Genomic DNA, 14,776 nt, shown 5'->3' with positions numbered 1-14,776 from the left:
TGACGCAATTCAAATGTCTGCCACATTCAGGCTATGCCCTTAACAGATGTTTCTGCATTTATTTATAGAAAGGTTTACTTTAGTAACAGGACCATCTTCTATGAACTATTTTTTTTTCCACACTAAGACACTAAACTACTTTTATTATGAATAGAAAATATCATCAGAAAAGTTACAATCCTTAAAATTTTGGTTATGAAATAATATGAACTATCACATTAGACATAGTGTAAAGAGAAAGAGCCCAAATCTAATACAAGCTATCAGAAAACATATAAATTTCAAACACAACTGAGGAAGGGGTAAGTTACTCCAAAATTTTCCCTTTCGTAGATGGGCTCTCCTTGCAAGGCTACTATATCCCTGAATGGAGACATTGTCTCTCAGTGTGGTTATTAGACTAACATTTCAGATAACTTAATAGTTGTATAAAAACACTACCCATTTCTGGATTATTTCTTACATAGTGTTATGGCTGCAGTGCAAAGGTGCATTAGTATATGCTTCCAACTTTTAAAAGAAGAAGTGGGCAGCACTCACATTAAAATTCTTCCTCATGAAAATAAATAAGCTTTAAGCAAACTAGATACCACAGAATTCCTGTTTCATCATTTTATGTCAGATGGGTTAGAGCCTTCTAGCTTCAACTGGACCTACCTACCTCCTAAAGAAGCTAAAGACACAAATTTGAGGCTCATTTGTCTTGGTAAAAGAGCCTGTTCATGGAGCATGCCATCCAAAAAGCAATGAAGAGTCAGCCCCGCTGGGAGAGAGTACTGGAAGATGACTTAAAAACCAGGTAAGAAAGGCTAAATAGACTAAGCACCCTAATTCCCACCCTTGGGCCTAGAAGCCGTCTGGAATCCAGCTCTCTTTGGCAAAGGGATTCTAATTTATTTACATCAAAAATCTCATTTCTTACCCGTCTTTTCTTCTTTAAAGTCTCCTCTTTCTTTTCAGTTTTATTTTCAAAAAAATCTTTTGAAAGTGGGAAGTGGGCAGTTGAGAAGGAGTTTCTAAAATTGACATAATCATTATCTTCTTTTATCCATAAAATAAGGTTATCAATACTAGAGCCAGACATTTAAAGGCCAAGATTATTGTGCCTATTTCCTTAAGTATAATTCAAAATGATACTTACATATATGCTTAACATTAAAATCTCTCCCTTTTAGATTTTTATAATTGCAAAATTCGGGATGAGTCGAGGTTCTTTGGAATGGGCTGGGCAGTGTCCTAGTCTTGCCAGTGTTCTGGGAACGTGCTTGGGATGCCTGTGGGAAATGCCAAAACTGACAACAAGCAAGGGTCTCAGGCTCTTGTATACTTGTAGTCACCTCTCTAGTCTCCTGTGAGGCTTCAGTCCTCTCCCTACTGATTACTATAACCATCCTAACAATTCAACACGTTGCCCAAACCACTTAACAAAAAAATACAAAAAGAGCAAATTCTATCATTCTACTGTTTTTAAAAGCCTCTACAAAAAAAGTTCAAACTTCTTTTGTTTTGTCTGTAACTGTAGTGACAATATTTTCTAACCATAAATATGGGCATTAAAATCAAGCAATTGTAAGACTTGTAAAGGCAATAAGAAATTTGCGATTTAAACTGAGATAATCTCAGAACATTTACAATGTACTGGGGCTCCACCTGAGACTTTCACATCCTTGCATGCCAACTGTCTAAACTTATTTCTAGTCTTTCCTTTGAAGCTACCACGTGACATGCCCCAGTCTCAACCCCACTGCTCAGCAACTCAGCCTCTAACTCTCATTCATGCTGGTGTCTCACGCCCAGGCTCCACCAACTTCCTGTGCTGACCAAACTCCAACTTACCCTTCCAGAGACAACTCAAATGATTCACATTCCCTGGAAGCTTTCCTTCTTCCAAACTGATCACTCCGGGAAATCTCAACTGGCTGGTTAATAATATTCTCTGGTACTGTTTCCTAAATCCCTACAACCCTATGAGGAAGGTAAGCTAATAAAAGGGAATAATCAGAAAAGGGAACTAAAGAACAGAAAGGTTTAAATAAGTGGCCCAAGGTCATATAGCTAATAAATAAGGGGGCCGGAAATTGAACTCAGGCAAACTGACTTCAGAGCTCATGTTCTTCAACAACTGACCTCATCATCTTCAGTATGTACCTCTGTTGGGACACTTGGCATAATTACAATGAAATATCTGCCTTTCCATGAAGGCAGGGAGATTTTGCACTGCTATCTGTATTCACTTGAAATGGACCAATAATCAATGTATGTCAACATGTGCAATTTGGGATAAAAGATGTGAAAACTGAAAACCTCTACACTCTAGTAATTATATTATTTTTTATAAAATTAAAATTTAGGTTATCTGAACATTCACTGGACACTTGCGCACATTAGATTAGACATTCTAGTTTGGTAGCCAGCCTCCAAGATAGACCGCAAAGATCCTTGCCTCCTGGTCTTCGTACCCTTGTGTGTTGTCCTCCCACTATGAGCAGAGTTAACTTGTATAGCCAGCAAGGTTATCAATGGAAATGATGTGTGACTTCCAGGCTAGATCATAAAAGACAATGCAGCTTCTATCCTGGTCTCTGATTATTTGCTCATGTTATTACAGATGGTCAAACAGCCCTATAGAGAGGTCCACGTGGTAAGAAACAGGTCTCCTGCCAACAACCAGTTCAAACTTGCCAGGCATGTGAGCAAACTACCTCGGAAGTGGCTCTTCCAGCCCCAGTCAAGCCTTCACATAGACTACTTATAACATGGGATGACACCTGGACTTCAATCTTATGTAAGATTCTGAGCTACAGCCACCCACCTAGGACATTCCTGGGTTCCTGATCCAAAGAAATTAGGTGAGATAAAACAAAACAAAACAAAACCATTGATTGTTTTAAGTCTCTAGGTTCAGGGCAATTTGTTATGCAGCAATAGATAACTAATATGTATCTATTGTCACATACACAGACTTTATTGAAATTAGTTTATAAGAATGAAAATAGAAGTTATTGATGCAAATGAACACAGTATCGAGTCATTGCAATTCCTATACACTGAACAAAACCAAAATAGAGTAAGAACAACTAAAGAGCAAAATAAATTCCAGTTTTCAAGAACTGCCTTTTTCCTTTCCTTTCCTATTTTTTTTTTTAATAAATGAAACAAAGCATGCAAGCCTTTTATTTGCTGTAGGTATCTCTTAGTGACTGCTGATTGTTGGGTATATTCCCTTCCTCTAAACTAGGCCCACCAGATGGATAATCAATGGACAACAGTGGCATTTTTATTACAGTAGAAATCAGAAAGGAGCCTATTGTTCTAGTTGTTCAAGTCTTATAGGTCATATAAGAAAAAGTCTAAAGGTTTGGAGGAAGCTACTCTTTCTTCTGTGATTTCAAGATGCCTGAAAAGTTAAAAAAGCACATTTCTTTTTATCAAAAAGAGAAAATCCTTTTAAATATTCAACTATAAATAAATATTCAACTATAAATAGAATGCAATAGCACATTTTCATAAGTGATATCTTTGTATATACAAAATAAATTAAAACCATAAATATGCAAATTTGAAATTCTCCTGAATTTTTAGTTTTTCTAATAAAAGAGAAGGTAGGGACATTCAAAGTTTTTTTCCTTCTTTGACACCAAAACTCACAGTCATCCTACATCTGTGAATATGATTCAGTTGTACAAAAAGAAATATGCAATGTTAGTAAGAAAGGTATCTTAGGTTTTATATATTCCATATCAAATGTTAAAATAAAATGATTACAGAAACAATAAAGGTATAAATAAATCCATTATGATGTTATTAGCTGTATTAGTTTCCAAAGCAGAGGGCAATGATAATAACAAAAAATAATTATTTATATAATAAATATTTACCAAACCCTTAATATATTTAAAATATAGCAGTGATTATAAATGTGAATAAGATATGGGTTTCTTTCCAGCAATTCTGCAGTATTTGTGTGACATAACTAATATGTAGTAATAGTAATACCAAGTGAATGTTTTAGAAGCATCAAAAAGACTTGAAAAAAAGCTACAGTAGAGTTCATATCCTGGTGGATATTCAGGAGGCCTTTGTGAAATAAGTCATTACACTTGCATAGGACTGCAAAGTTTTTGAGCTTTTTCATGTTAATATGTTGAAATTCCCATTATACAGATGACAAAGCTGAGGCTCAGAAAGATTAGGTGACCTGATCTGAACCAAGTTCCTGCCTTTTACAGACATTATAGTAGCCACTCAGAAAATAAGAGCCAGGCAACGCTCCATGCATAATTAGAAGCTATCCACTACCCTGTGAAGGTAAATCCTGACAATTCCCATTTTGTAGATGAAGACACTAAAATCTCAATGATTTGGTACCTTTCCAGGATCACATGGCTAGTAAATGGGGGAATCCAGATTTGAATTCAGGAGTACTTGATTTGACAGATCCTGCTTTTTTCTACCAGACTTCCATCTGAGGTTAGTTCACATAACCCATGCTGCTCCTAGTAAGTGTTCACATTCTTTACTGCACCTTCCCTTTCTGGCCTAATAAACTGATCCATAAACCGTAGGAATTGAAACGCATCCTTGTTAGCCTGATTTGTTAGTAATGTCACACAGGAAATCAGAAGAGTGACAAAGGAGAAGGATAAGACAAAGGATATGATCAATTATTTTTGAAATAGCCGAGCAATCACTTTTGGTTAGACAAGTCTGAAAAATGCATTTCATAAGCTTTGCTAGACAAGCTGTCCAAGGGTTGCTTGGATAGGGTCTCCCTCCCCTAGCTAACACTTAACCCACACACCAGAGTTGTTTTCAGATCAAATGCAGAGTTTGGTAAGCATTCATCAAATTATCTAGGTGTTTTTACTGAAGATCTATTACTCCACTTTGAGTTGGCCAAAAAAACCATTGTTAAATGCATATAGGTTAAAGAACAAACATAACATAACAAACATTAATAGAAGCTATGTTTCCCTGTAGAACCTGCATCAGATAAATGTGACACTGGGACGTATTAAATGGTTACATTAAGCAAGCACTTAGAAAGAAACAGCATGATCTTGGTGTGGCCCAGTGTTTAGGACAGCGCACATGGCCCAGTGTTTAAGAGAAAACATCAAACTCATGGAAATGTTTGCAGGGAAAAAGACCTGAAGAACAGAAAAGGAAGTGGGCTCCTTCTACAAAGCTGTTGCTTAGGAAAGTACAAGGGTCTTTTAGAGGCACAGTGATTTTTCAGAAGAATTTAGGCGGGATAGGTATACCTGTGAAAGAGCTGCTTTCTAAGACCAGAAAAAAAATCAAATAAGTTAACTGGTCTTTGATTTAAATGAACTACAAAGGTAATGACACTCCCCAATCACCCTGGAAATTTTTCACAATACCACATATTTCTCTAGTTAACCTCTTCTTAGCTTATCAGATTTGATTATCCAGCTTTATTTCTGTCAATTTACCATCTGTTCAATACTGCTATCAGACAACAAGTAAAATCCCAAGATTGCTTTTAAAGATCTCACAGTTCTGACCGGAAGGTTGAACCTTCTCCCATTTTCCTTCTATTGGTGTCAGAACTAACTTTTTAAAACCCTACCATAAGAAGGGTATTTTTTAAATGTGATGGATTCATTTTAAAAATAACACTAATTAATTTTAAGTTACAATGATTTACATTTCTCCTTTTAAAATAGGAGTTGATAGAAAATTGTTAGCATATATTTTAAAAAAAAAGGCAAAAAACATAGAAGGCAAGGAATATCCTGCTATTGAAATCGACAATTACCATGTAACATTTCAGCATGGTCAAGTATGTTTTAAACAATTATCTAAATTCTTAAATTGAACTGTTTCATAATGTATGTTAATCTTGAATAAATGTCTTCATTTCAGTTCAAAGAAGAGTATAAGCAATAAGGCTACCTTAAGTTAAAGAAAAGAGTATTTTTATGTTTAAACACTATTTAAGCCAGGCACTTGTAATTATTATACTTTACCTATTTCTGAGACCTTATCATTTCCTGTCTTAGTGCCTTAAGGAAGGGAAGTCCTTGGATGATTTCTGGAATTATAATCCCCACAGGTTTGGTATCTTATTTTCCCTTGCTGAAACCTTATGATACTGACCGTAATGCTGTGCTAATAATGCTCAATTTGGGTCCAGGTTAATCAAAACGAAGTGAGGAGGCAAAACTGCATAGTTCCCATGATGTGTGGATTTTGGTCAGCTCATATGACATTCCAATTCATACCCTTCACTGTCTAGCAATGACTCTAAAAATCAAGAGTCCACTCTGGACCCCAGATACAGGAAAAATGGCAGAAACATACAAGAGCCAGTGTGTAAGGATAAATAAGGGAGAAAACAGGATAAAAAAGGGAAAATGATTAAAGCAAACAGAAGTGGCAGAAGAGGAGAGGGGGAGAAATAAATAAATAGGAACTTGGTCAGGGTTGTGAAAAGCCAATGACAAAGGGAAATGATAGGTCAAATGTGAGGGAAACACACGGAGGAAGCCAATGGAAGTCTAATGCCTGCACGTGCAGAGAGAAACTGGGTTAAGAGGAGCAGTCAGCCGATGTGCTAACAGAAGAGGCAAGCAGTGCTGACATGATGGAATCTAGCAACGGCCTACACATCACAGGCCCCAAAAGGGACACAGAACCCACAATCTCAATGGTCCAGGCAACCCAAGAAATGTGAAGTCATCGACACTATGAGGTCAAGGCTCCAGGGAGAAGAGTGGTCCTGCCCTCCACATGTTCTAGAGGTAGTGCAGCAAACACCCTCATCTGAGTTCTGCTACGATGTACATTTGGGACACCCATAACTCCCTGAGCCTCAATTCCTCGTCTATACAGCAAAGCTCTTGGGAGTAAGTGTACCTGTTACATCTTTTAATAAATGCATCATAAGCAACATCTCTATGTCCCTGGAAGATGAAGGGTCCTGGAAGATGAACTGATGAATGTAATTCATCAAGGCCACTCCCACCTCTGGGTGGGATGCTGGGGAAACCAGACTGGACATAACTTTCTCACTTCTTTAAGACTAAGGGCAGGCTCTGCTACAGGGTCACAGAGACCAGGAGAATTGCTTGCTAGACCTACAGTCAGGGAAAAAAATTCTCTGAACACTTAATTTTATACCACTTTCTATGTGCCAAGCCACTGTTTTAAGTACTTTATACATACTATTTACTTCTCATAACAATCCCATGAAGTAACTATTTTTCTCATTTCCTGATAAGGCAAATAACTTACAACCCAGCTCACCCTGCTAACAAATGGCAGATTTTGTATATGAACCTGGCCCTGTCTTCTACAGCCTATGCTCCTAAACACGCCATAACACTGCCTCTAGCCAAGACTCTGCAGCTTGCTCTCTTGACGGGAAGGCCTTCTCTCCTTCAAATACTGATTTTAGCCACCCTTCCCTGAGTTTCACATCCGTAAGATGGGATAAGACCACTTCCTTCCCAATGGAATAGAGTATTTTTATATGACAATGCCTAAGAAATAAACGAAAAGATGCTCTACATCATGTATCATTACAGAAATGCAAATTAAAACAATGAGATACTACTACACACCTATTAGAATGCCCAAAATCTGGAACACTGACAACACCAAATGGAACAGGAACTCTCATTCACTGCAGGTGAGAATGCAAAATGATACAGTCACTTTGGAAGATAGTCTGGTGTGTAGTACACATACTCCTTCCATAGGATCCAGTGATTGTGCACCTTGGTATTTATCCGAACAAAGGAGTTGAAAACTTATGTCCACACAGAAACCTGCATGTGGATGTCTATAGCAACTTTATTTATAACTCCCAAAACTTGGTAGCATGTAAGATGTCTTTCTGTAGGTGAATAAACAAACTGTGGTACATCCAGACAATGGAGTATTATTCAGAGCTAAAAGTGAGCTGTCAACCATGAAAAGACATGGAGGAAAGATGAATGCATATGACTAAGTGAAAGAGAAGCCAGTTTGAAGAGGCTACATACTGTGTGATTCCAACTATTCATTCAAGAAAAGGCAAAACTATGGAGACAGTAAGTGGTTGCCATGGGTTGAGAGAGAGGGAGGAATGAATAGGCAGAACACAGAGAATTTTTAGGCCAGTGCAACTCTATACTCTAATGGTGAATACATATCATTGTACATTTGTCCAAACACATAGAATGTACAACACCAAAAGTGAACAGTAGTGTAAACTATGGACTTTGGGTGATAATGATATGTCAGTGTAGGTTCATTAATTGTGACAAATGTATCACTCTGGTGGAAAATGCTGATAATGGGGAAGGATATGCATGTGTGGGGTACATAGAAGATCTCGGTAACTTCCTCTTAATTTTGCTGCAAACTTAAGACTGCTCTAAAAAAAATTAAGTCTTAAAAAAAAATGCCTAACAACAGCTGGCACATTGCAGATCCTCAATAATTGCTAATTTATACCTTTACCTCAAGTGATCATTACCTAGATGAAGGCTACCATCTGCCCAGGCTTCCATGTCTATGTCCAACTAAGGCCCTGGTCAGACAAACTGGCTCCCTGCACAGCCAAAGACCAAGCAATGCTAGGACTGAGTCCTCCTTTCCTCCAAAAGGCACCAAACAAAATTACCCAGATGTGTCTCCTTTTGACGGATACTACCGAATTTAAAGATGCCTTCAGGAGCTATGGAAAGCACAGGGCTTGTCTGAACCCAGCAATGAAAGATCCCATTCCTGAGCTGCTGTTTGGCATATTACGACATGCCACGTAAGGCCTACAGTTGCAGCATTTGACAGAAAAACACAAAAACTTTACCAAACTATAGAAGAATTGCAGAAATTTTTTAGAACTCATTTCTGCATGGTGCGACAAAAGTGCAGCCCTAAGACTTACAGCGCAGAGTTCACGTTCCACATATACTAACCAACAGGCCTGGGAAAACCAAAACTGCCCCATGCTCAAAATTCACATGCTCTGCATCTGAAAAACGAAAGCTCAAGACCAGGTTTATATTTTCACTCTGCATATTTTCCTCTGGACATATTCCAATTTGTTAATGTCCTTGATATTTGGTACCCAAAACTAAAAATGGCTTTCTAAAGACGGTCTGATCAGCATAAAAGATTTATTACCTGTGTTGATTCTGCCTTGGCTTTTTTATTAAATTACTTTCATTAAATGCTTAATAGATACAAAGTATAAAGAATTCCAAGGGAATTCTAGTTGTACCCACAACTAGTTTTATGAAAAAAAAAATTACTAATATCTCTGAAGGTCCTTTTGACTCTTCCTAACCCACTCCCTCACGTTTCACTTAGAGGTTAAAACTTCCCTAAATTCTGTGTGTACTCTTGCCTTTAGAAAAATAATCATTTATACCTAAATGATATAGTGTTTAGCTTGCCCAAATTTCTGAACTTCATATAAATGGAATCATACCCCATATAATCTTTTGCACCTTGCTTTTTCTATTCAATATTGTATTGCTGCTTGGATGGGTGATCCGGTCATTTTCAAAGCTGCAAAAAGAATTCCTATGCACAGGTATGAGCTAAGGCGGGCTGTTTCCAGGCAGCATGCACTCTGCTGGGGTGGTGCCCATGCTGTATTTACTAGTGGTTCATCACATTCAGTTATCAACTTAGTCCTACAGTAATCCACTGTATGTATAAAGCACACCATAGTTATGTTCTCTGCAACTGATGTTTTGGTTTCTTCCAGGTTTTCTGGGGTGAGCCACATAAAGTACTCTGAATGCTGGTGGATATATGCTAGGTTGTAGGGTATGTGTATTTTTAAATTTATTAAAATCAGGGGCGCCTGGGTGGTACAGCGGTTAAGCGTCTGCCTTCAGCTCAGGGCATGATCCCGGCGTTATGGGATCGAGCCCCACATCAGGCTCTTCCTCTTTGAGCCTGCTTCTTCCTCTCCCACTCCCCCTGCTTGTGTTCACTCTCCCTGGCTGTCTCTATCTCTGTCGAATAAATAAATAAAATCTTTAAAAAAATAAATAAATTTATTAAAATCAGTTTTCTTCAAAACTGTGGTCACGACCCACCATGATTTATAAAATTTCCTGGGTTGGATTCAACTTTTGATTTTAAACGAAAAGGAGAAAATTAGAAAGGAAAAATAATAAAGAACATTACCCTTAGGAGGATACAATCAATTTCTTGAAACTCTAATGGCTTAAATTATACATAGGTATCACACGTACACACATGTCAATCAATGAGTTTCTTACTGTGGGTCAGTCAGAAAGCTCAGAACTGTCCTCCAGTTCAAGAATTCTTTCTTTGGCTAGGTCTAATTTACCATTAAGCCTGTGTGCTGATTTTTAAAATCCAATTATATATTTAATTTCTCAAAGCTCTATTTAGTTTTTTCAGACCTCCTTTGTCATTTTTATATTCACTTGCTATTCACTCACATTTTTAACATTCCTATTTCTTTAAAACAAAGTTACTTTACATTCTATATTTGCGATTACTCCATGTCTAATTCTTTTTTTTTTTTTTTAAAGATTTTATTTATTTATTTGACAGAGACAGCCAGAGAGAGAGGGAACACAAGCAGGGGAAGTGGGAGAGGAAGAAGCAGGCTCCCAGCAGAAGAGCCTGATGTGGGGCTCAATCCCACAACACCGGGATCACGCCCTGAGCTGAAGGCAGGCGCTTAACCGCTGCGCCACCCAGGCGCCCCATACTCCATGTCTAATTCTATTATCTACTACTCTGGCTGGTTCGATTCATGATGCTTTGTTGACTTATCTGTTTCATAATTTTGACTGTGAGTTAAAATTTCTTGCAATTATATTTTTCGAACACTTTGAGGCCTGGGTTGAAGAAAGATTTCTCCAGAAGGAATCTGCACTAGCTTCTACCTTGAGCTACTATGTAAAAACCACTTTATAACTATAGATTGTCTTTTTTGAACCACCCAGGTAGGTCTAAATTAGGACTGCAAACTTGCATGAACGCTAGTTATTGGTTATGAAATATCAGATAGGCAGTTCTCCTTAGAGTTGCTGGGGATTGGGAGCAGATCAGGGAAAAAGTTAGTTCTAGTTCAATGCTACGCTATGAAAGTGCCGTTAGGGGGTTCCAGACTGATGTGGAGGCATCTATTGAACTTTTTTTTTCCCCTACCACAAGCTCTGGGCTGTGGAGAGAGCAACAGGAGACCAAGTAAATCAAAGCTCATATTTGCTGCATTCAACAAGTGTTCTCATATTGGCCGTTTCACTCACCTCACTGAGTTCTCAGTTTCATTTTCCGGCCCAGGTTTCCCTCTCATCATTTTTAAAGGCACATTTATATAACTTATCTAGCATTTTAATTTCGGTTTGTGGTAGAAGAGTAGTTTAATGTATCTAGTCTCACACACCACCAGAAATGAAAGGTCGCATTAACCTTTTAAGAGGCCATTACTTCTTGTTCTTTTTCATATGAGCTATGTTGAGATAAGTTTCCTCATTCCTGTACTTATGTAACTATTATTTTCAATCTAAATGTAGAAATTCATATTCCGACCCATTAAATTTAGTCTTTTTTATGGTTCAGTCATTGTTTGAAGCCATTAAAATCACTCTGAATTCTCGATCTGTCATTTTTGGATTTCATCTATATCTTCAAACTTTTTCATTCACAATCTTGATTAATATGCCTTCTATATTTTTATTCCAAGTTGAAAAATATGTGGAACATGATATCACTCATATATAATTAATTACAAAATATAATTTCTGAAAAAAAGTTGATACATCAGGAAAGTAGAACCCAGTTATGTTCAATTTCATGCAATAAAAGGTATCTGCCTGGAAATGTGCTTTTATAAAATCAATGTTTTATTACCTTCACCAAAGTGTCATTTAAGGATGATTATGGATAATTTTTAGTATAGACCCTTGAAATGGGGATTGCTATGCCTCCCTCACATACCACAAATTAAATTTGATACAGATGTAAGTGTAGGTTAAAGTTAACAAGAAGGATGGCTTTGAAAACGATGATATAGAAATAATCAATCATGGTTTAAATGCTGCTGACAAGCAAAACCATGACAGCAATAGCAAAGATCCTCCAGGGAGGGCTGAGAGAGTCACACTGAGATGAAGACTGGTTTAGCCTTTGCTTCAGGGATTAATTTTACGTGAAGCAACAAGGTCATTCAGCATATCTGGCTCATTCCACCTCTACAAGAAAGGGACCACCAACTAAAAAACATATTAACATTATATAAGGTAACCATATAATTTATCATTCTGGACAAAAGGTCCTTTTGTTATGCCAGAACAACAGGACTGATCTAGTATATCAGGACATGTGTCACCCTAGCAATGTAACTCTTTCTACTTTCAATAAAGCAACTGCCTCAGTACCTCCTTAAACTGCTCATAAAAAGTGCACATCCACTACCAATTTTCTACTGGGCAAAATCTAAATTTAGGGGATAATATGCTAATAATGTCCTTCAACACCTCCTTCCCAAATGTTATGTTTAATATATTGTTTGCTAAAACAGGCAGTTTGATAGCCTTAATTCTTAAAAAGGAACCTTTTAAAGGAATTTATCTAAAAAACTCACTGAATTGGAATATCTTCCATGAATTTTTTAAAAATTAGCTTAAGTTTAAATTCTTCTTGAAATGAGACTATCTCGACAATCTGACATCTACATCCCCTGTGATGGAAAAATTAAAATTAGAGCATTTCTAACTACTGCCCTTGCCTTGGCTAGGCTTGCTCAGGTAACCAAGAAATCCTTTCCCACAGGCCTAAGAACTTAGTACTAAGAACACAATACCTACCCTACTCTCACCAGCTAACAAGAAGGCATGACGCAATTTAAAGCACAAATCCGCCTTCCACTAAGTGCTCATTGGGCCAATATGGTATTTTGATGTTTTTAAAAGGCTGGAAATCACCCCCAAATATCCAGATACATGGCTTCTCTGAAAAAACCTGAAGATATGCCAAATCACCTGGTCCACCCACATTTCCTAAGGGCAGTGATCAGCTGGAGCTGAGCGGGGACCACCCTGTTTAGGTAAGGCATATGTATACTCTTAACTGGCCACGGTTTCAACCACTCATCCTTTATACCAACCCCAGCTCACTTAGTGCCATCTGCCTGACTGATGTAATGAGTTTGCAAACCCGCCTATAAAGCATTTGAAAAAAGAGATACCCCAGGTACACAGAAGGCTAACATATCCCAGACAAGGGCATTTATATACCCACAGCCTGAGGGGTTGTAGAACAAGAACCTCCACTACCCCACCAGGTCAGTCTGCTGACTGATTCATCTGTCTGATCTCTCATTCTTTTTGTGCTCACTTCCATGCCCTCCCTCATCTCTTTTTCTCCTTCCATTGGCCTCATTCTTCTCAGATCAGCTCTTCCCACTGGATGCTTAGTTAACTTTCTGTAGTTTAAAAAAAATCTCTCCAAACCTATTTTCTCACTTGTAAAATGAGCAAATTTACCTTGCAGAGTTGTAAGATTAAACAAAAATGTGGGTAAAGGACCGAGCACAGCCCTGTACCTACAATATCCACTCAGTTCATGATTCTTACTATTATTCTGGGCAACAAACCCCAAAACAAAACCAATAGTGAGCCAATGCAATAAAACAACTTTGTTTTATGGAATTTACTGAGTTTAAAAAAAATTAAAATTTGCTTGCTTTTAAAAAAATGGTAGCAAAACTATACATAAATAAGAAATAAACTCAGCTACATCATGTAATCACTTAATGGAGAGAGGGCACCTATGGTATGGAAGTAAAGTTACTCAGAAAGCTCCTGCAAGATTTCCAGAACTGTTTCTTTGCTGATTTCCTTGTTGTCCTCATTTAGGCAACAACTTCATTTCTTCTAAGGTGCTTTTAATGAAGGTGCAGAAATGATTATGTAAGAAAGGTCTTTCCCACCCCATACAGAAAGCATAGTAGTTACTACATTTATTTTTTCCATTAAATACTCTCTTTAAACCAAAGATGCTGTATACCTTTTTGTTGTGTATACGTGTGTGCTTTTTAAAATTCTTAAAATAGAACATGTGAGGGAAGTCTCGTCTCTCTCTAAAGAGAATGCTCCATATAATTGTATTATGAGTGTTACAACATAATGACCCACCCGGCCAAAACAAATAACAACAAAACATTCACAATGTGCATTAAATACCTTGTTAGGACAAGCCTGCTGCAGACTTTTAAAGACATGGCATATTTGCTTAAATCAGTTTTTAACCACGGGGGAAGAGTACTTAGAAAATTTAATGAAAACAAAGAAGTAGACCTAAGTATGAAATCCAGCTTCTTGCACTGAAACTTTTTAAATCACCACTCTAAATTCTGTCACTGTGAACCTCAGTTTAAGAGTCACCTTACCCAAGAGACCTTTTCTGATTCCTCCCCCTCCTTCCTTAACAATTAAAAACTGGCCACGGTCTTCTTGTGTCCTGACTCTTACCTGCTACACACTTCTACCGCAGAAATGAAAACACTGCATGTGTTGTTGACCCGTCTTCCCTACTACTCTTGTAAAAAATTCCTCAAGGGTAGGAACTGTCTCTGTGTGCCCATCACCCAACACAGTACAAAGAACACAAAAGCACCCGAACTCTCCCCTATGGCAAAGCTTCAGCATGGGATGGTATTTATTTAAAACAAATAGTGGTGGGGCGACCCTTAGCTTAGAATACTAGCTCTGGCCCACTCTTCCTACCCATGTAAGTGTGCATAATTATTCTGTGCCTCAGTCTTTGC

General features: G+C 37.7%; 1 protein-coding gene across 2 annotated transcripts in view; it reads right to left on the bottom strand.

Annotated features, from left to right (window-relative positions):
• RASSF8 (Ras association domain family member 8) overlaps positions 1-14,776 on the bottom strand; it is a 126,134-nt gene that overhangs the window by 89,640 nt on the left and 21,718 nt on the right. The window lies entirely within an intron of this gene.

This window comes from Ailuropoda melanoleuca, chromosome 16 (genome assembly GCF_002007445.2).
Source record: "Ailuropoda melanoleuca isolate Jingjing chromosome 16, ASM200744v2, whole genome shotgun sequence".
NCBI classification, from domain to species: Eukaryota; Metazoa; Chordata; class Mammalia; order Carnivora; family Ursidae; genus Ailuropoda; species Ailuropoda melanoleuca.
Note: the sequence above shows the minus strand (reverse complement) of the source record. Positions and strands in the feature narration are given on the sequence as shown.